Raw genomic sequence first — 19,835 nt, 5'->3', positions numbered from 1 at the left:
TCCACTCGCCTTTTCTGCATCTCACAGACACGGTACTTCGAACCAAGAGGCTCAAATCTGGACTCGTCAGACCAAAGTACTGATTTCCACTGGTCTGATGTCCACCTTTGTGTTTCTTGGCCTAAGCAATTCTCATCTTCTCCTTATTGTCAAGTCAAGTTTATTTGTATAGCGCTTTTAACAATAAGCATTGTCGCAAACCAGCTTTACAGAATTTGAACTACTTAAAACATGAGCTAATCTTTCCCCAATGATGAAGCCTGTAGCGACGGTGGCAAGGAAAAACTCCCTCAGACGACATGAGGAAGAAACCTCGAGAGGAACCAGACTGAAAAGGGAACCCATCCTCATTGGGGCAACAACAGACAACATGACTATAACATTAACAGTTTTAACATGAAGTCAGTTTCGTTGACGTTATAAACTCTTTATTAATTGAAACTTGAGTGGAAAACTGTACATGACAACTGCAGTCCTAAAGTTAGCAAGTCAACTGTAGTCCTCAGTCATAAAAGCATTACTGTAAGAGTCCAGAGCGTCCTCCAGGTGTGACTTTCAACTGTCCTCACGGGGCCGTCCTCCACAGGAGTGATGTGATGAGACTCCAACCAGACACAGGGCACCAAGATGGATCAGGCAGGTCTGAGGGGCAGAAGAGGTTCAGCATCTCGATCCCAGGACCGGCATGTAACTCAGAGGGATAGATTGGGGGGGCGGGAGAGAGAAAACCCAGGTTGTTAGGTACGCCCAATGTCACCTGAATAAGTAGGAACAGTATACATATTGCACTGAGTACAAGCAGGGACTCCGGCAACTAACTATGACAGCATAACTAAAAGGGGAGAGCCAGAAGGTAACACAGGCATGAGGGAGCCCCGGGACATAAAGCAGCAGCCACTACACCGTCAACACACTCGAGTGAGCAAGCGAGTGGGGACTGACAGCATCCATACATCCCAGTTTACCAAAACACTCTGTCTGAGGATCCTCCAGATCTACTCCTTTACCTCATAAACACCATTAACACAAGGCTTGACTAAACAGATCTGTTTTCAGCCGAGACTTAAACGCTGAGACTGTGTCTGATTCCCGAACACTACTTGGAAGGCTGTTCCATAACTGTGGGGCTTTGTAAGAAAAGGCTCCGCCCCCTGATGTAGCCTTCACTATACAAGGTACCAGCAGATAACCTGCACCTTTTGATCTAAGTAGGCGTGGCGGGTCATAGAGGAGCAGAAGTTCACTCAGGTACTGTGGTGCGAGACCATTCAGTGCTTTAAAGGTCAATAGATTAGATTAGATTAGATTAGATTAGATTAGATTAGATTAGATTAGATTAGATTAGATTAGATTAGATTAGATTAGATTAGATAAAACTTTATTGATCCCTTTGGGCGGGTTTCCTCAGGGAAATTAAGATTCCAGCAGCATCATTACAGATAAACAGAGAAAATAAATAGAGAAAACTTCTAGATAAATTAAAATAAATTATTTACATATACAAATATAAAAAGAATAAGATATGGGGAGGGGCGGCACGGTGGTGTAGTGGTTAGCGCTGTCGCCTCACAGCAAGAAGGTCCAGGTTCGAGCCCCGTGGCCGGCGAGGGCCTTTCTGTGCGGAGTTTGCATGTTGTCCACGTGGGTTTCCTCCGGTTTCTCCCACAGTCCAAAGACATGCAGGTTAGGTTAACTCAGGGGTGGGCAAACTTTTTGGCTCAGGGCCACATTGACTTTTGAAATTTGCCAGGTGGGCCAGGCCAACACCAAATTCATACATATCGAACATAAACCGGAAAAGCTTTAGTGTTATTGTAAGGCAGGGGTGTCAAACTCAGGCCCGCGGGCCAATTTTGGCCCTCGAGGTACTTAAATTTGGCCCGCGAGGTCATAAACAGATCCGTATTATAGCTGGCCCGCCGCGTATTATATACAGCACATCCGTATTGGAGCTGGCGCGCCAGTGTTCTATTCAGCACATCAGCAGCGCGGCCCATCACTGCATCGGCGCTACATACTATACATTCAGCGTATCATGCCGATAACACTCCAAATCCCAAAATGCCTTGCATTGTTATTGCCGCCTTTTCTGTTCACAAACAAATTCGTATCCATGCAACCAGACAAACTTTCCTCGAAAATGGCGAAGCGAAAGATGGATAATTGGACTTTTCAAGATAGGTGGGAGAATGATTACATGTTCATATTATTCAAGGACAAACCTGTTTGCTTGGTGTGTGGATTTACTGTGGCTGTCACTAAAGAGTACAATTTAAGACGGCACTACGAAACTAAACACGAAGACAAATACAAGAATCTGGACTCAAGCTACAAAAGGTAGAGGAGTTGAAAACAAGTCTGCTTTCAAGACAAACTATGTTTATCCAAGCAAAGTCACGAAGCGATGCTGCTGTCAAAGCTAGTTTTACTGTTGCACAAGACATCGCTATATCAGCCCGACCCTTTACAGAGGGAGAGTTTGTTAAAAACTGCATGGTGAAAGTGTGCAATATCGTGTGCACAGAAAAAAAACAAGCGTTTCAAAACGTAAGCCTCAGCAGAAACACCATAGCTGAGCGTACATGTGAGCTCGCCACCAACCTGCAAGAGCAGCTGGTGGAAAAGGGGAAAGACTTCGTGGCATATTCCCTTGCTGTAGATGAGAGCAGTGACATAAGTGACACTGCGCACCTGTCAATCTTTGTCCGTGGAGTGGTCTCTAATCTGTGCATTACGGAGGAACTTTTGGGAATAAAGTCGATGCACAGCACAACCACGGGGAAGGACATTTTTGAAGAGGTGGCCAAGTGTGTTAATGAAATGGGGCTATCTTGGGAGAAACTCGTGTCACTGACCACAGATGGTGCGCCAGCGATGTGCGGACAGAGGAGCGGACTGGTGGGCGGGTTAGGGAGAGAATGCAGGAGCATGCAGCAGGTGAGCTTACTGTGTACCACTGCATCATACACCAGGAAGCGTTGTGCGGGAAAAGCATGCGAATGGAGCATGTGTTGAGCACCGTGACGAGCGTGGTGAACCTCATAAGGGCCAAAGGACTGAATCATCATCAATTCAAGTCCTTCCTTGATGAAATTGGCTCTGAATACACAGACGTGCCCTACCACACTGACGTGAGATGGCTAAGTCGAGGGAAAGTTTTGAACAGGTTTCTTGAGCTGCATGAGGAAATCTGTCAGTTTTTGGAGAGCAAAGGAAAAGACACCACAGGCCTCAGGGACAAAAAATTTCTGTGTGAGCTGCAGGGCTTTGAACCAGAATTTGTTTCCTATTGGTTCGTTCCGAACAGAAACGGAATTTTAACGTTTCCGGTTTTGGGTTCCACCATTAAATAGACGTTCCCGAACCGGTTAGAACAAAATAATTTCGTTCCCGGAACGGTTAATTACTTTCCCTGTCAGCTGTTTAACAAATGGCTATAAAATTATGTCTCTGTCTCATCCAGCTTAAGCCAAATGTAGGCTAATTCTATTACAACCTTCATTAAATAAGACAAGAAATAATTCAAAACAATTATTATTTCAAATGTTGGCTATTTGGATTCTCAGTATGTCTTCCCATCTACACAAACAGAAAAAGTGCCAAAAATGAAAGATAATTCATTTAGTGTGTTACCAAAGGCTAGTCAGGCCCTATACAGGGCTTTCCACAAGCGCCGGCTGCGGCCATACAGCCGGCACACAATTAAGTCCAGCCGGCTACTTTAATGTAGCCTGGGCCCGCCCATCCTAAGTGTGACGCAACACGAGGGCCTGTTGCGAGCTTAGTCTGGCCAGGCAGGCTATCTACAGCATTTCCAAGCTCCCAAAAAATCGGGAACCAATCAACTTTGAGCATCTCCAACGGCCCTGGGTAGAGGCGTGTTCAAGGCACTGACGTAGTAGAACTGCGACCGGAAGCCATAGATTGTTTACAGAATCTATGCCGGAAGCGCTTCATTCACATCACGAACATGGAGCAGCGGCAAGCCTTTAACACAGCGGTAGATGCTGTATTGAAAGCATTCAACAGGACGTTCTCATTGAAAGCGGAGCAAAGAGCAGCCCTGGAGGTATTTATTGAAAGGAAGGACGTTTTCGCCTTGCTCCTGACCAGCTTCGGTAAGAGTTTAATCTACCAGTTAGCCCCGTCGCGTCGCATACGTCAGAGGAAAGAGTGATGTGATTGGTTTAAGCTTCGTCACAGCCTTTTCTGGCTTCGACCAGTAGCAAACTGAGGCATTTCAGGGAGGCGGGTCAAGCACGGGCTCTGGGAAACGGTTGGGCTTAATATCTTGGCCAGACCAAATGCTCGTAGAGCTTTGTCGCGTTAGCCAGACTAACTTTAATGACTATTATTTTTGTAGCCCACAGGTTCTAAATATTAATTTTCGATTTTAATAAAATTAAATGTTTATCTAATGGACTGAAAATGTCAAACTGAACCGCATTAATTTAAGTTGTGATTCGCGCTGTTTGTACCGATAATAACCACAAATTCCCCTCTGACTTCGCTGATCCGCAGCCCCGACATGCGGTGTGCACGTGCGCGCACTCGACGGAGGCAGTAGTGTGCGCGCGCGCGCACTCGGCGGAGTTTATTTTGTGTTTAACACCCCCCCGGCTGGCTACTTATTTGTCATGGCTGGCTAGTATGAGCCTAAAGCTAGCCACACACTATGCCAATTTTCAGCGTACTGAGCCAACTGAAGTCGCGAGCCAGGCGTAAAGACTAGTTTTCGATGGTACCGACTCATCTCACAGCCGATTCGAAAAACTAATCGGGAGCCAGACTGATCGGCGAGAGTCGCTAGCAATAGCCAATCATATCTTTCGCATATAACACGTGACATCATTAAACACAATTTCTAGCATGAGAAATACGTGTTGGTAGCACATAATGCAGGTATATACTGTAATTCCACAGACTGAAGCTTTATCCATAGACACAGTGGGCTGGAAAGCCACTCTGCTCAAGTTGTGTGGCTGAATTCCAAATCGCTTTAACTCCCCTATATAAGTGCACTATTTAAGGTTGGAAATAATAGCTCATGCAGCCTAGATAGTGCGCTACATATTCCATGTTGTGTCATTTGTAATTCAGCCTGTAGCATCTTCAAGTGTTGGATTTAACAGTAACTATATCCAATAGCCAATCACAAAGCTATTAAGTTGTCACGTGATATTTAGCGGAATGTTTGTTATGATACTTAGTTTGCATAATCTCGTTTGGTGTCGCTTCAATCGCGACTGCACTCGTCAACAGTCGTGAGTTAGTCGGGGATATGTGTGTGCCCTGTCGGGAGTCGGCTCTGAAATGGGTCGGTTCGGTACCGCGTGGATCGGCGTAGTGTGCGGGTAGCTTTAGTGGAAAGCCCTGTATGCATTGATAGGCTAACAGAGGTTAACGTCATTTAATGTTCGCGAGCCTCTCATTAACGTGGACAAATATATTGATATCGTGTTTGAAATTGACGTTTTTGAATAACGATAGACTGCAATATTTACCTCTTATTTAAGATGTGGAGACGTGATAGTAGTCCACCTTCCCACTCTCTCCATTCAGTCAGCGAACGTCACACAGGAAGTGAACCCCAGCGGGTCATAGAAACTTGCGCAGGAGAAGAATGACTTTTTTATTTGTAGGCTACGGAAACTTTGAGGAACGAAATAAAAACCAGTATTAACCGGTTACCATTATTTTTAATAAGCGTTTCTGTTCCGGAACATAAAAAATAATAAAGTTTCTGGTTTCGTTTCTGTTCCATGTGAAATAGAAAAAGTTCCCAGTTTTCATTTTCGTTCCTTGAACCGGTTCAAAGCCCTGGTGAGCTGGCATTTTTGTGTGACATCCTGAAACACCTTGATGCGCTCAACCTGCAGCTTCAGGGGCGTGGCCACGTCATCACAGATATGTACGCTGCTGTCAAGGCTTTCAGGACCAAGTTGCGCCTGTGGGAGACTCAGCTGCTGGGCAGAAATATGGGCCACTTTCCGTGCTGCCAAGCAATACAACACCAGATCTCGCCTGCCACCGTGCCAACCGCACAGTTTGCTGAAAAACTCAGCTTACTCAGCGCCGAGTTTACCCGACGATTTGCCGATTTTGAAGCCCAGAAATACAGATTTCAACTGCTCAATAATCCGTTTACGGTTGACATCGAAAGCTCACCAACCAACATTCAAATGGAATTGATTGAACTCCAATGTAGTGACGCGCTCAAGTCAAAGTATGACACTGTGGGTGCCGCAGAGTTTCCACGTTTCCTCCCCGAAACAATGCCACGACTTCATGAGCAAGCTGCTCAAACGCTCTCTATGTTCGGCAGCACATAATCTGTGCGAGCAACTGTTCTCTTTGATGAAGATGAACAAAACGCCACTCAGGAGTCGCCTCTCAGATGAGCACCTTCACTCAATTCTGAGGATTTCCTCAGCTCAGAGCTTAACCCCAGACATTGATATGCTCGCATCTAAGAAGAGAAGCCAAGTATCTGGCTCGAACCAATGCGAGTAGCCCATGTCAGACCGTATAGCAAAGATTGGTTTTCCATGAACTGTTAATAGTTGAATGATTTTCATTGAAGGCACTTATTATAATTTTGGTTGTTGGCCTGCAAAAAAAAAAAGTTTTTTTTTATTAAATGTAGGCAGTCTATTGGATTTCTTTGGTATAAACAGAAATGCATTTGTTTTATTTCACATTTTATTTCTTGCACATAAAAAAATATATACACATAAAAACAAACACCAGCACTACAGCAGCCACCCACGACAACCGAAATTACTAAGAGTTATACTTTTTATATTATTATGTCTGTAAACATGTGACTACCATCTTATTACAGCTCCAACATAGTTTTAAAAAGAGCAAGTGTTAATACTCACATTCACTCAGCAACCGCTGAGCTGTATTCGTCCGTTCTTGCGCTGAATCAAATCAATCATCAAGTTTATTTGTATCGCGCTTTTAACAATAAACATTGTCGCAAAGCAGCTTTACAGAATTTGAACGACTTAAAACATGAGCTAATTTTATCCCTAATTAGCTCATGTTTTAATAATCTAATAATCTATCTAATTTTATCCCTAATCTATCCTGACTGGTTGTTAGCATAATTAGCATGCTTGGAGGAAAAGTGCCGTTTGATGTTATATTCCTTTAAAACTGCAACGGTTTCTTTGCAAATAAGGCATACAGCCTTTGATCGGACTTCAGCAAAAAATATTTAGTTGTCCATTCTTTATTGAACACCCTGCACTCACTGTCCACTTTTCTTTTTTGAGGACCACTCATTGTAAAGTTTTATCCTGTGTTCTCGAGATCATCAGTGGCACGGGCGCCAGAATGACTTCCATGGCACGCGCTGCACCACTCTGCAAATGTAATCTCGCGTGAATACGACTGACTGGAAAGACGGATCTCTAGAACACCTGTCTACATGATAACACTGATGCTTATAGTTTATAGATCTGCTCAATCGTGTTTATATGATTGTCTTCTGCAAGCCGGATTAAAAACGCCAACGGGCCGGATGTGGCCCGCGGGCCGTAGTTTGCCCACCTCTGGGTTAACTGGTGACTCTAAATTGAGCGTAGGTGTGAATGTGAGTGTGAATGGTTGTCTGTGTCTATGTGTCAGCCCTGTGATGACCTGGCGACTTGTCGCCCATAGTCAGCTGGGATAGGCTCCAGCTTGCCTGCAACCCTGTAGAACAGGATAAAGCAGCTAGAGATAATGAGATGAGATGAGATGAGAAGATATGAGAGGGGAGGCAGTGGCGGCAGGAGAGATATTGCACATTGTCCGGTATTGGCCGCAGCTCGGGCACTTGCGGAGGCAAAAACTCGGAACTGGGAGGAGTTCAGTGAGGCCATGGAGGAGGCCTATCGGTCGGCCTCGAAGAAATTCAGGCGCCTCAGGAGGGGGAAGCAGTACTCTGCCAACACTGTTTACAGTGCGGGTGGGGAGCTGTTGACCTCGACTGGGGACATTGTCGGGCGGTGGAAGGAATACTTCGAGGATCTCCTCAATCCCACTGTCACGTCTTCCATTGAGGAAGCAGAGGTTGATGACTCAGAGGTGGACTCGTCCATTACCCAAGCCGAAGTCACTGAGGTGGTTTTCAAGCTCCTCAGTGGCAAGGCACCGGGGTTGGATGAGATCCACCCCGAGTATCTCAAGTATCTGGATGTTGTGGGGCTGTCTTGGCTGACACGCCTCTGCAGCATCGTGTGGCGGTCAGAGACAGTGCCTCTGGAGTGGCAGACTGGGGTGGTGGTCCCTCTTTTTAAGAAAGGGGACCGGAGAGTGTGCTCCAATTATAGGGGAATCACACTTCTCAGCCTTCCCGGGAAGGTTTACTCCAGGGTACTGGAGAGGAGAATTCGGCCAATAGTCGAAGCTCGGATCCAGGAGGAACAATGCGATTTTTGTCCTGGTCGTGGAACACTGGACCAGCTCTATACCCTTCATAGGGTGCTCGAGGGTTCATGGGAGTTTGCCCAACCAGTCCACATGTGCTTTGTGGATCTGGAGAAGGCATTCGACCGTGTCCCCCGTGGTATTCTGTGGGGGTTGCTTCGGGAATATGGGGTTCGGGGCTCTTTGCTAAGGGCTGTCCGGTCCTTGTACGAATGGAGCAGGAGTCTGGTTCACATTGCCGGCAGTAAGTCAGACCTGTTCCCAGTGCATGTTGGACTCCAGCAGGGCTGCCCTTTGTCACTGGTTCTGTTCATAATTTTTATGGACAGAATTTCTAGGCGCAGCCAGGGTCAAGAAGACATCCTGTTTGGGAATCACAGGATTTCATCTCTGCTTTTTGAGGATGATGTTGTCCTGTTGGCTTCTTCAAACCAGGACCTTCAGCATGCACTGGGGAGGTTTGCAGTTGAGTGTGAAGTGGCTGGGATGGGAATCAGCACCTCCAAGTCCGAGGCCATGGTTCTCGACCAGAAAAGGGTGGCTTGCCCTCTCCAGGTTGGTGGAGAAGTCCTGCCTCAAGTGGAGGAGTTTAAGTATCTCAGGATCTTGTTCACAAGTGAGGGAAGGATAGAGCGTGAGATCAACAGGTGGATCAGTGCAGCCTCTGCAGTGATGCAGTCGCTTTACCAGTCTGTCATGGTGAAGAAGGAGCTGAGCCAAAAGGCGAAGCTCTTGATTTACCAGTCAATCTACATTCCGACTTTCACCTATGGTCATGAGCTTTGGGTAATGACCGAAAGAACAAGATCGCAGATACAAGCAGCCGAAATGAATTTCCTTCACAGGGTGGCTGAGCACTCCCTTAGAGATATGGTGAGAAGCACAGTCACTCGGGAGGAGCTCGGAGTAGAGCCGCTGCTCCTCCACATCGAGAGGAATCAGCTGAGGTGGCTCGGGCATCTCTTTCAGATGCCTCCTGGACGCCTCCCTGGGGAGGTGTTCCAGGCATGTCCCCCTGGGAGGAGGCCCCGGGGAAGACCCAGGACACACTGGAGGGCCTATGTCTCTCGGCTGGCCTGGGAATGCCTTGGTGTTCTTCCCGAGGAGCTGGCCGAGGTGTCTGGGGAAAGCGAAGTTTGGGCTTCCATGCTCAGACTGCTGCCTCCGCGACCCGGCCCCGGATAAAACGGATGAAGACGAGACAAGACGATTGTCCGGTATTGCTTATTGTTAGGCTAGGCTACTGCTCCTTCCCATCCTCTGTCCTCCTGTTACCCCTCCTCCTCCCCAGAGAGGAGTTGTACAGTCTGATGGCATGAGGGACAAAGGAGTTTTTAAGTCTGTTCATCCTGCACTTGGGAAGGAGCATTCTGTCACTGAACAGGCTCCTCTGGTTGCTGATGACGGTGTGCAGAGGGTGACTGGCATCATCCATGATGTTCAATAGTTTGTCCATAGATCTCTTCTCTGCCACCATCACCAGTGAGTCCAGCTTCATGCCGACCACAGAGCCGGCCTGCCTGATCAGTTTGTCCAGCCTGGATGTGTCCTTCTTGGATGTGCTGCCCCTCCAGCACACCACGGTGTAAAACAGGACACTGGCGACCACAGACTGATAGAACATCCACAGGAGTTTCCTGCAGATGTTAAAGGGCCTCAGCCTCCTAAGGAAGTATAGCCTGCTCTGTCCCTTCCTGTACAAGTGTTTGGTGTTGCAAGTCCAGTCCAGCTTGCTGTCCAGCCACAGCCCGAGGTACTTGTAGGAATCCACAGCCTCCACCTCAACTCCCTCGATCAGAACTGGTTGTGACCTTGGTCTGGACCTCCCAAAGTCAATGACCAGCTCCTTGGTCTTCGAGGTGTTGAGCTGCAGATGGTTCCTGTTGCACCACACAGCAAAGTCCCTCACCAGGCTCCTATACTCCTCTTCTCTGTTGTCACTGATACACCCAACGATGGCTGTGTCATCGGCAAACTTCTGAATGTGACACAGCTCCAAGTTGTAGCAGAAGTCCGCGGTGTACAGGGTGAAGAGAAGAGGGGCCAGCACCGTGCCCTGGGGTGCTCCGGTGCTGCTAATCACAGTGTCAGACGTGATGTCCTTCAGCCTGACGTACTGCAGCCTGTCAGTGAGGTAGCTGGAGATCCAGGTGACCAGGCAGGGGTCCACTCGCATCCTGTTCAGTTTGTCCTGAAGCAATAGGGGCTGGATGGTGTTAAAGGCACTCGAGAAGTCCAAGAAGAGGATCCTCACTGTGCCATTTCCCTTATCCAGATGCGAGTGGGCTCAGTGTAGCAGGTAGAGGATGGCGTCTTCCACACCAACACCTGCCCGGTACACAAACTACAGACAGTCCTGGGCATGTTGTACCTGGGGTCTGAGGAGGCTGAGGAAGAGCCGCTCCAATGTCTTCATCAGATGTGAAGTGAGTGCCACCGGTCGGAAGTCGTTCAGCTCGCTGGGCCGATTCTTTTTGGGAACTGGAATGATACATGATGTCTTCCAGAGGGTTGGCACTCTCCCCAGCTGCAGGCTGAGGTTGAAGATGCGTTGGAGTGGTTCACCCAGTTCAGCAGCGCAGGTCTTCAGTAGTCGGGGGCACACCTTGTCCAGGCCTGCTGCTTTCCTGGGGTGAAGCTTCCTCAGTTGACCTCTGACCTGGTCTGCAGTAATGCATGGAGGAGTCTGTGTTGAGGTGGGGGAGGAGGGGAGGAGGGGGCTGCTGTGATGACTGGGGGGAGGTCTGTTGAGGGAAGAAGGAGAGATGGCTGCAGTGAGGGAGAGGGTGGGGGGGACGTGGGCTGGTTGAACCGACTGAAAAAGTAATTCAACTCATTCACCCTCTCCACTGTCCCCTCAACAACTCTGGTCTTTGTATTGTGGCCTGTGATGGTTTTCACAACTTCCCAGACCTCCCTCATGCTGTTCTCCTTCAGCTTCTGCTCCAACTTTCTCCTGTAGCTGTCCTTAGCTTCCCTCATGCAGCGTTTTACCTCCTGCTGTGCTGCTTTCATTGCCTCCCTATCCCTGCTCCTGAAGGCAGTCTTCTTCCTGTTGAGGACAGCTTTGACTTCTTGTGTTACCCATGGCTTGTTATTAGGGTAACACCGTACAGTCTTAGCGGGGGAGACCACGTCTGCACAAAAGAAGTTAAGGTAATCCATCAGACAGTGTGTCAGCCCCTCTATGTCCTCACAGTATGGGCTAAGCAGCACATCCCAGTCCGTGATGTCATAACAGTCCCTGAGGGCATCTTCCATTTCAGGGGACCACCTCCTGATGGAGCTAGTTGTTGCAGGCTGCCTTTGGACCAGGGGGGTGTACTTCGGCTGTAGAAGAACCAGGTTGTGGTCAGACTTCCCTAGTGGGGGAAGGGGTGTGACTCTGTATGCATCCCTCACATTAGCATACAGCAAGTCAATTGTCCTGTTGTTCCTTGTTGGACAGTCCACAGCCTGGTAAAAAGCAGTCAAAGTAGAGTCCAAAGTAGCGTAATTAAAGTCCCCAGAAATGATGATAAATGCCTCAGGGTGCTGTGTCTGCAGCCTTGCTGTGACAGAGTGAATCCTCTCACATGCAGTGGCTGCGTCTGCCCTCGGAGAGATGTAAACATAGATGATGATCACGTGACTGAACTCCCTCGGCAGATAATATGGCCGCAGGCTAACGGCTAGCAGCTCCAAGTTCGGGCAACATAAAACTGTCTTTACGGAGATATGTCCCGGGTTACACCAGCGGTTGTTAACATAAATTGCTTTTCCCGCATGTGTTAGTGTCTCTGTCAGCTCTCACAGCAGTGAATCCCTGCAGGTCCATGTTAGCATCCGGTACAAAGTGTGTTAGCCATGTCTCCATAAAGATAAATAAGCTGCTCTCCCGGTAAATCCGCTGGTTGTTCAGAGTGGAAAGCTCGTCGATTTTATTCTTATTTTATTAGTGAGTTCACATTCCCCATGATAACGGAGGGAATGTATGGTTTGTAGTGCCGCCAGTTGTCCGCTAGCCTAGCCTTTAGCTTAGCTCCAGCCTTGCAGCCCCTGGGTTTCCTCCTCAGCTCGGCTGGGATGGGGTGTCATATCCCGGCTCGTCCCATTGTTTTCAGGGCCAGCAGCTCCTCTCTCGAATAAGTGAGAAAACTGGCTCCTGGTTGCATGTTAAAGTTAAATATATCCATGTTATATAGTAAAACACACTATGTCTTTGTAAGAAGAGCAGAAAAGTAAAAAAGGTGGAAAAAAAAGAGGTTTAAAGAGCTAAAAACTACAGAGCTACTGGAGAGGCAGCCATCTCACACAGCACCCATACGTATTAGTAGTATTTTATAATCAATATGAAATGTGATTGGGAGCCAATGCAGTGTGGATAAGACAGGGGTGATGGGGTCATATTTTCTAGTTCTAGTAAGGACTCTTGCTGCTGCATTTTGAACTAACTGGAGCTTGTTTATGCACTTATTGGAACATCCAGACAGTAAGGCATTACAATAATCCAACCTGGAGGGAACGAAAGCATGAACTAGTTTTTCCGCGTCATGTAGTGACATTAAATTTCTTATCTTAGCAATATTTCTGAGATGAAAGAAAGCTATCCGGGTAATGTTATCAATGTGAGTTTCGAATGAAAGACTGGGGTCAATAATCACTCCGAGGTCTTTTACTGCTGCACGTGAAGAAACAGAAAGGCCATCCAGAGTTACTGTGGAATCAGAAAACTTACTTCTAGCTGCATGTGGTCCAAGTACAAGCACTTCGGTCTTGTCAGAGTTAAGCAGAAGGAAGTTAATAAGCATCCAGTGTCTAATGTCCTTCACACATTCCTCAATTCTATTAAGCTGGTGTCTCTCATCAGGTTTTGCAGAAACATACAACTGTGTGTCATCAGCATAACAGTGGAAACTAATACAATGTTTACGAATAACATCACCCAGAGGGAACATATATAAAGAAAAAAGCAGTGGACCCAAGACAGAACCTTGTGGAACACCAAACTTTACCTCAGTACGTCTAGAAATATCACCATTTACATCAACATACTGATAGCGATCAGTTAAATAAGACCTGAGCCAGGAGAGGGCCGTTCCCTTAACTCCCACAACATTTTCTAGTCTATCCAGAAGAATGGAATGATCAATGGTATCAAATGCTGCACTAAGGTCAAGCAACACAAGCAGCGAGACACAGCCCTGATCAGACGCCAACAGTAGGGCATTTACTACTTTAACCAGTGCTGTCTCTGTGCTATGATGAGGTCTAAATCCTGACTGATACATTTCATGGATGTTATTCCTATGTAAATATGAGCATAACTGCTGTGCCACAGCTTTTTCAAGGATCTTGGAGATAAAGGGGAGGTTTGATATTGGCCGATAATTGGACAGCTGACAGGGATCAAGGTCAGGTTTTTTAATCAGGGGTTTGATAACTGCTAGTTTAAAGGATTTGGGTACATAGCCAATCGTAAGAGAAGAATTTATTATTTTTAGAAGCGGTTCAATTACTTCAGGTATTATCTGTTTGAATAGACGTGTAGGTAAGGGATCTAGTACACAAGTTGGGGCTTTTGATGCCGAGATTAATGAAAGTAATTCAGTTTCTCTAAGGGGAGTAAAACATTCTAATTGCTGATCTGATACAGTTATATTGTTAACTACAGGGTCACTTACATTGACTGACCTTAAATTAGTAGTTTGAATTTTTTGTTGGATATTCTCAATTTTGTCATTAAACAAATTCATGAAGTCGTTGCTACTCCATACTGCAGGTGTGCATGTGTCTATAGTGGACTTATTCCTGGTTAATTTTGCTACAGTATTAAATAGGAATCTAGGATTATTTTTGTTATCTTCTATTAGGGAGGAGAGATATGTTGATCTCGCAGCACTAAGAGCTTTTCTATACTTCAGGAAGCTCTCCTTCCAAGCTAATTTGAACATGTTGTTTGACGCCATTTACGTTCCAATTTTCAAGTGGTCTGTTTTAAAGTGCGAGTGTCATCATTATACCAGGGTGCTAATTTTTTGTCTCTGACCATTTTCAATTTACAGTGGAATGCAAAAGTTTGTGCACCCCTGGTCAAAATTGCTGTTACTGTGAACAGTTAAACAAGTTGAAGATGAAATGATCTCCAAAAGGCATAAAGTTAAAGATGACTCATTCCCTTAATATTTAAAGCAAAAGCAATTTTTTATTTTCATCTTTTACATTTTCAAAATGACAAAAAAGGAAAAGGGCCCGAAGCAAAAGTTTGGGCACCCTGCATGGTTATTACCTAGTAACACCTCCTTTGGCAAGTATCACAGCTTATAAAGACTTTTTATAACCAGCTAATAATCTTTTAGTTCTTACCTGGGGGATTTTCACACATTCGTCCTTGCAAAAGGCTTCCAGTTCTACAAGTTTCCTGGGTTGTCTTGCATGCACTGCTTTTTTGAGATCTATCCACAGATTTTCAATGATGTTTAGGTCAGGGGACTGTGAGGGCCCAGGCAAAACCTTCAGCTTGGGCCTCTTGAAGTATTCCATTGTAGATTTTGAGGTGTGTTTTGGATCATCATCTTATTGTAGGACCCGTCCTCTTTTTAACTTCAACTTTTTACAGATGCTGTGATGTTTGCTTCCAGAATTTGCTGGTACAGTGCTCAGCATAAATGAGTGCACCCCCTTTGAAAAGTAACATTTTAAACAATATCTCAATGAACACAAACAATTTCCAAAATGTTGACAAGACAAAGTTTAATATAACATCTGTTTAACTTATAACGGGAAAGTAAGGTTAATAATATAACTTAGATTACACATTTTTCAGTTTTACTCAAATTAGGGTGGTGCAAAAATGAGTACACCCCACAACAAAAACTACTACATCTAGTACTTTGTATGGCCTCCATGATTTTTAATGACAGCACCAAGTCTTCTAGGCATGGAATGAACAAGTTGGCGACATTTTGCAACATCAATCTTTTTCCATTCTTCAACAACGACCTCTTTTAGTGACTGGATGCTGGATGGAGAGTGATGCTCAACTTGTCTCTTCAGAATTCCCCAAAGAAAATAATTTCTCTACAGCACAAAGGTGAAGGCTACAAGATCAGCAAAGCTTTACTTATCAGTCAGAATACTGTAGCAAAAGTGGTACAAAAATTTGAGAAAGATGGAACTGCAACCATCTCACAGAGACGTCCAGGTCGTCCACGGAAGTTAGCACTTCGACAGGAGCGTCTTCTGATGAGAAGGGTTGAAGAAAATCGGCATGCAAGTTCACTGCAGTTATCTAAAGAAGTAGAAAGCCAAACTGGGGTGACTATTTCCCGTAACACAATACGGCGTACACTGCAGAGGAATGTCATGCATGGATGCCGTCCACGAAAGAAGTCTCTCCTAAAGCCCAGGCACAAAAAAACCCGCCTAGAGTTTGCCAGGGCCCATGCTGACAAAGATGAAGACTACTGGGACTCTATACTCTGGAGTGATGAGACCAAGATAAATGTTTTTGGAACTGATAGCTTCAAAACTGTATGGCATCGCAAAGGTGAGGAATACAAAGAAAAATGCCTGGTGCCTACAGTGAAACATGGTGGTGGCAGCGTCCTTATGTGGGGCTGCATGAGTGCTGCTGGTGTCAGGGAGCTGCATTTCATTGATGGCATCAGGAATTCACAGATGTATTGCTCTATACTGAAAGAGAAGATGCTACCATCACTCCATGCCCTTGGTCATCATGCACTTTTCCAACATGACTAAACACACATCTAAGGCCACTGTTGGATTTCTGAAGAAGAACAGGGTGAAAGTGATTCAGTGGCCAAGTATGTCTCCTGATCTGAACCCAATCAAACACCTATGGGGAATTCTGAAGAGACAAGTTGAGCATCACTCTCCATCCAGCATCCAGTCACTAAAAGAGGTCGTTGTTGAAGAATGGAAAAAGATTGATGTTGCAAAATGTCGCCAACTTGTTCATTCCATGCCTAGAAGACTTGGTGCTGTCATTAAAAATCATGGAGGCCATTCAAAGTACTAGATGGAGTAGTTTTTGTTGTGGGGTGTACTTATTTTTGGACCACCCTAATTTGAGTAAAACTGAAAAATGTGTAATCTAAGTTATATTATTAACCTTACTTTCACATTATAAGTTAAACAGATGTTATATTAAACTTTGTCTTGTCAACATTTTGGAAATTGTTTGTGTTCATTGAGATATTGTTTAAAATGTTACTTTTCAAAGGGAGTGCACTCATTTACGCTCAGCACTGTATTTATTCGAATCCATGCTTCCCTCGACCAGTGAAATGTGCCCTGTGCTGCAACACAACCCCAAAGCATGATGGATCCACACCCATGCTTCAGAGTTGGAGAGGTGTTCTTTTCCTGGAATTTGGCACCCTTTTTTCTCCAAACATACCTTTGCACATTGTGGCCAAAAAATTCTATTTTGATTTCATCAGTCCACAGGACTTGTTTCCAAAATGCATCAGGCTTATTTAGATGTTCATTTGCAAACTTCAGACGCTGAATTTTGTGGCTCGGACGCAGGAACGGTTTTCTTCTGATGACTCTCTCATGAAGGTCATATTTGTTCAGGTGTCTCTGCATAGTAGAACAGTGCACCACCACTCCAGGGTCTGCTAAATCTTTCTGAAGGTCTTTTGCAGTCAAACAGGGGGTTTTATTTGCCTTTCTAGCAATCCAACGAGCAGTTCTTTCAGAAAGTTTTCTTCATCTTCCAGATCTCACCTTGATCTCCACTGTTTCTGTTAGCTGCCATTTCTTAATAACATTACGATCTGAGGAAACAGCTACCTGAAAACACTTTGCTATGTTCTTGTAGCCTTCTCCTGCTTTGTGAGCATCAATTATTTTATTATTCAGAATGCGAGGGAGTTGCTTAGAGGAGCCCATGGCTGTTGATTTTAGGGACAAGTTTGAGGAGTCAGAGAATTTATACAGCTTTGAAATCTGCATCATCTGACCTTTCCTAACGAAGAATTTGAACAAGCCACAGCTCAATAAGCTAATTAAGGTCTGGAACCTTGGTAAAAGTTACCTGAGAACTCAAATGTATTGGGGTGCCCAAACTTTTGCATGGTGTTCCTTTTCTTTTTTCACTCTCCAATTGTACAAAACAAAAATAATACGCAAATCTTGCAGAAAACGCTGAAAAGAAATGTGTCGTCTTTACCTTTATGCCTTTTGGCGATCAGTTCATCTTCTGCTCACTTAACTATTCACAGTAACAGACATTTTCAGTAAGGGTGCCCAAACTTTTGCATGCCACTGTAAGAGGAGCTACATTATCTAAAGTATAGCGGAATGTTGACTCTAAGCATTCAGTTGCCTGATCAAGTTCTGCAGGGGCTGACAGTGACCCAATCAAAGTTGACAGCTCTGGGAGATCATTTATAAAGCTCTGTGCAGTAGTTGATGTGAATGTATGTTTAATACAGTAGCGTGGTGAGGTGCATATATTATTACTCAGACATAGTTTGAATGAGATGAGACAATGATCTGAGATAACTTCAGACTGTGGAAGTTTAACCCGAATGTTAGTATTAGATCGAGGGTGTGACCACCATTATGGGTCGGTCCTATGACATTCTGCTTAATCCCGACTGAATCTAAGATGGACACAAACGCTGTTTTTAAAGGGTCTTCTGGGTTATCGAAGTGAATATTAAAATCTCCGACAACTAAAGCTTTGTCTAAGGAAATAACCAGATCTGAGATAAAATCTGCAAATTCAGAAAGAAACTCAGAATATGGCCCCGGGGGCCTGTAAATAATAAGCAATGGAATTAACTGGGTAGACTTATTTTTCGAGGCTACATACATTATATTAGTATGAAGAACTTCAAATGTATTAAATTTATAACCAGGTTTGTGTGTTACACCTAGATAATCGTTATAAATAACCGCGACGCCTCCTCCTCTGCCAGTTAGACGAGGCTGGTGTATATAACTGTATCCAGGAGGACTCGCTTCATTTAATGCTATATATTCATTTGGCTTAATCCGTGTTTCTGTTAAACACAGTACATTAAACTCCTGATCAGTAATGAGTTCATTAACCATTCGCGCTTTAGATGTAAGAGATCTAATATTTAATAGCCCCACCGTTAGATCAAAGGTGCTGGCAGTGGCTGTACAGTTAGTATGATCTAATTTTATATTGATTAGGTTACTGGAACAAACTCTCTGAATATTTCTACTTTTTTGTTGAGCTCGGGGAACAGACACAGTCTCGATGTAGTGGACCCTGAGTGACGACTCTGTGCAGCTAGCAGACAGTCGGTTTAGCCTGTTCGTCTGCTCCCTCGTTATTGTCCTACCTCACTAGTGTTTTTTTAACAGTCAGTGCGTTTACATGCACATCCAAATCGAGCTGCTGTCGGTAATCGAGCTGAAGGTCCCAGCAGGGTGCCAGAGAAATCCAATCCTACATGCACACAAGGAAATCGAGCTATTGTGTGAGGTGCATTGTGCACCCGAGCCACAGGTGGCGCTACACACCCCATCGTGTTGGTACACTTCTGGTTGTTGTCATGAAGAAGAGCTATTCAAGAGTGTAAACAAAGTTATCAGTTCCGTGTTCTCCATTGCGCGTTTTTCTCCCGTCCATGAATTTTAATATATTCAACTCTTTAAGCTGAATGAGCATGAACTCTGTCTCCTCATTGCTCCAGAAGTGCATGTTTCTGCTCGCCATTTTCTCTTCTTCGTTTGTTCCTCCTGACCTCTTCTACTGCTCGCTACTACTGTTGTCATGCCGACCGAGGCTGTTGTGTTTCCCGCTTATGGTCTCGTCACTCGTCACTTCCGGAAGGGGCAGTGCTGAAGTAAGCAGCTCGACTCCATAGCTTGATAGGGTTTACATGCACTAAGTAGCTCGGCAAAAATCGCATAATCTAGGTCGTGTAGCTCAATTACGAGAAATCAAGTTCGGTTCAATTTCAGCTGAGCTAAGGTGTTTCCATGCCATTTAGAACTTCGATTTCAGTCGAGCAACGGCAGAAATTCGATTTTCTCTATGTGCATGTAAACGCACTGAGTAATTCGACTGTGAAGGTCTGATTCACGCACTCTCCTCCAAACAGGTGATATTGAGGTGTGTCTGATACTCAAACTCTGTGACGCATTCATGTCGGCTCTCAATGGTGATGTTGGCGATTTCTGAGGATGGTAACTCTGATACCTCTGCAGCAGGGTCAGTCTTAGTCTTCCTGTCCTGAGCCAGTTTCATCAGAGGATTTCATGGTTTTAGCAACTGCACTTGAAGATCCATCCAGAGTTCTTGCAATTTTTCAGACTGACAGACCTTCACGTCTTAAAGTAATAATGGCTGTCATTTCTCTTTACTTAGTTGTTCAGTTCTTGACATTATATGGATTACTGCAGTCGTGGTGTTGAATAGGGCTATT

General features: G+C 45.1%; 1 long non-coding RNA gene across 1 annotated transcript in view; it reads right to left on the bottom strand.

Annotated features, from left to right (window-relative positions):
• The window catches only part of LOC132887652 (uncharacterized), a 44,438-nt gene that overhangs the window by 23,941 nt on the left and 662 nt on the right, over positions 1-19,835 (bottom strand). The gene's annotated exons all lie outside the window — the stretch shown is intronic.

This window comes from Neoarius graeffei, chromosome 6, assembly GCF_027579695.1.
Source record: "Neoarius graeffei isolate fNeoGra1 chromosome 6, fNeoGra1.pri, whole genome shotgun sequence".
Lineage (NCBI taxonomy): Eukaryota > Metazoa > Chordata > Actinopteri > Siluriformes > Ariidae > Neoarius > Neoarius graeffei.
The sequence above is the reverse complement of the archived record's forward strand: the minus strand, read 5'-3'. Positions and strand labels throughout refer to the sequence as shown.